Source organism: Tupaia chinensis, unplaced genomic scaffold, assembly GCF_000334495.1.
Source record: "Tupaia chinensis unplaced genomic scaffold, TupChi_1.0 Scaffold000238_1, whole genome shotgun sequence".
Lineage (NCBI taxonomy): Eukaryota > Metazoa > Chordata > Mammalia > Scandentia > Tupaiidae > Tupaia > Tupaia belangeri.
Genome location: NW_006159716.1, coordinates 8683260 through 8686439, shown reverse-complemented (window position 1 = coordinate 8686439; position 3180 = coordinate 8683260). Strand labels below are relative to the sequence as shown.

The following is a 3180-nucleotide window of genomic DNA, read 5'->3' as shown; positions in this document are numbered from 1 at the left end:
TTGCTGTACTCCCACATGGCCAACGACAGTTTGAGTCCCAGACCTGGTGGCTTGAAACTCACACTGGGCATGTGTGTGTACATGCCCAAGATCCCAGGAGAATGAAGGAGAAGGAAATGCAGCATGGTTATCTCCCGGGGGTTGATTTATCAATTTCCCTCTCACTGTTCTGTTTCTTTTTGACATGTACATGAGCCTTAAAGCAAAAACCTCTTAAAAAAGAGAGAGAGAGAGAGAAATACTTAAAGCTCCAAATTCTGGGAGTACTGAACTTTAGTTTAAGAACTGCATCCAAGAATATTTCTGATCTACAGTATCACACATGACCAACGTGTGCTTTAAGCCACCAGTATGGAACTCAAACTGTGGTGGACAACGTGGGAGTCCAGTGATATAACCATTATGCCACCTACTGGTGCCTGAATAGATAGTATTTCTAACTTCTGTTGATGAAACACTTAAAACCCAGAAAAACAGTATAAAAATAAACTATGATTGCATCTCTGATCAAAATACCGATGAAACACCCTAAAATTGACACATTTTGGAGAGGCACCAATATGCAACTCCAAAAAATATGGTCATTTTTATGCATAATCAAAATGTCATCACAAATATAATTAACAACAGTTCCCTGGATTTTTTTTGTTTTTAATTTTCAAGAGGAAGGGGGACATCCCTCCATGGAACCTGGTCACACTGCAATCCCTTCTCCACTTCGCCATCCTGTCTGGATATGGAGCGCGCACACACACGCGCATGGCATATTTTAAATCACCAGTGCTGGTATTCGATCTGCACGGCCGGCGGGATCCAGTTCCCTAAACTACCAGAGCATGAAGCCAGCTCCCTACAGACTCTTTAAATCTCAACAAATTACTTAAGTTCTATGCTCTGATTTGACTGATAACTGGTCTGTCGAGATTATTTGAAAATCTAGATTTAACCATCCTTGGGACTCATACTGGTCACTAATATTAATCACATATTTGCACTCGGTATCCGTTCAGATTAAATGCAGACCAGTTAAGAAAAGCCGGATGAGGCCCTGTTGTACAGTCAGTAGTGTACTGAACTATAATGCTGAAAGCCACATTGCTAACCGTGCCTTCAGATCCCTAGCTGGTCAACTGAAACATACCAGGGGCACCCATGCCCAGTATTCTGATGAACTGGAGGACGGGGGAGGGGACTGTGTTGATGTGACCGTGCAGAGGGTGCTTCCCCTTCCTCTACTTCGTGCATGAATAATAAACATCACAAATAAAATTTAAAAGAAAGAAAACCGGGTGAGAATAAAGAGGAGATGCAGGACATGCAGGTTCTCAGAGGGTAGATTTGACTCAGGGGAGAAACGCATACCATTACAATCTATTAAATTAGGTTTTTGCAGCTTTAACTTATCAACCAAAATAGCCTTCATGAAGAAAAGATTTTTATTTCAGAATGCTATAAAATTATCTAAGCCATTTTTTAAGAGAGATTTTGTTTTGTTACAGGCTGCGTGTGCTTACCAGAGAGAGAGAGAAACAGAAAGAGAGAAATCACTCCCCAGGGCGGATGGTCACACTGCAATCCCTTCTCCTCCATTCAACTCTCAGGATCTTGGGCACGCACGTGCCTGGCATGAGTTTGAAGCAACCAGGTCTGGGATTCGAACCATGGTCAAGTACGTGGGAGTTCAGCAACATAAACGTTATGCCATCTGCTGGTCCCTAAACCATTATTTTTTAATAAATAACTAGCCAATTTTCAATATCCAAGTACACCCAGCACAATTTATGCCCTAGGAGAGCAGCTTATAATAATAGATCCTGCTACTGAAACCAAAACACAGATGTAAGGAACAGAGAAGATACACTTTTGACAGGTAATTATGGTCTACCAGCACATTAACTGAAGACCATCAGACAGCACCCTTCACTACTGTATGATGGACACTAGGCTTAGGGGACTTAACTGTTTTACACTAATTTGAAGAACTTGCTGTAGTATTTCTATAAAACTGCTTGAAGTTCTCATATTTTACTTTAATACAGAACATAATTCCCAAGTGAATTTTATCCTTTCTTCTATCTCTAGACTTTGTATACAGCACCCCCCCTGCAGTAAGTCTTCTGTTAAAAATATAATAAAATATGGGACCAGCAGTTAGTGCAATGGCTATGTCGCTGGACTCCCATGTAGTTGACAGTGGTTCGAGTCCCGGATCCAGTGGTTTAAACTCAGTAAAATGCAATGCTCTGTGAGGCTGATCCACATGGGAAGATTCCAGGTTCTCATACTTGAGTATTTCTGGTACACACATGCCTAAGATCTGGGGTTGGCTGAGACTGGAGGTGGCCGCTGTTAGAGGGGCTGTACTTCCATCTCTTTCTCTCTCTGTCTCTACCTCTCTTCCTCTTGGAAGGATGGAATAAGTAAAAATCTTTATCAACCAACTCAAAACCAACGATCAACCTATGTAAAAAAAAAAAAAGCCAGCATTAAAAGATTTACGAGGAGGAGCAGTGTGAAGAAGAGGCGAGAGCAACCCCCAGACCGACCAAAGCCTATGTGCCGCTGCATCCCCCGCGTCCAGCGCCTACGTCCCACCATTGCCACCATGCCCAAGAGAAAGGCTGAAGGGGATGCTAAAGGAGACACAGCCAAGGTGAAGGACGAACCACGGAGAAGATCTGCAAGGTTGTCTGCGAAACCTGCTCCTCCAAAGCCAGAGCCCAAGCCTAAACAGGCCCCTGCAAAGAAGGGAGAGAAGGTGCGGGAGAAGCTGATGCTGGCAAGGATGGGAATAGCCCTGCAGAAAATGGAGATGCCAAAGCAGACCAGGCACAGAAAGCTGAAGGCGCTGGAGATGCCGAGCGAAGTGTGTGCATTTGTGATAACTGTGTACTTCTGGTGACTGTACAGTTTGAAATACTATTTTTTATCAAGTTTTATAAAAATGCAGAATTTTGTTTTACCTTTTTTTTTAAGCTATGTTGTTAGCACACAGAACACTTCATTGTTTTTTTGGGGAAGGGGCACTTGTCACTAATAGAATGTCTCTGAAGCTGGACTGATTTGACAACATCTTTCCCTTCTGGTTTTGAGAGACTTCCTCTTGGCTCCCGAGAGGAGGGATTCCCTGACACACAGCCACCTTGGCACAGATGCCTTGTGGTGTGGAAAACTTAACAT

The 3180-nt window shown here is 43.1% G+C and overlaps 1 protein-coding gene across 1 annotated transcript in view; it reads right to left on the bottom strand.

The window, feature by feature from the left end:
- STK38 (serine/threonine kinase 38) overlaps window positions 1-3180 on the bottom strand; it is a gene marked incomplete at its 5' end in the record, with an annotated part of 42922 nt that overhangs the window by 29329 nt on the left and 10413 nt on the right.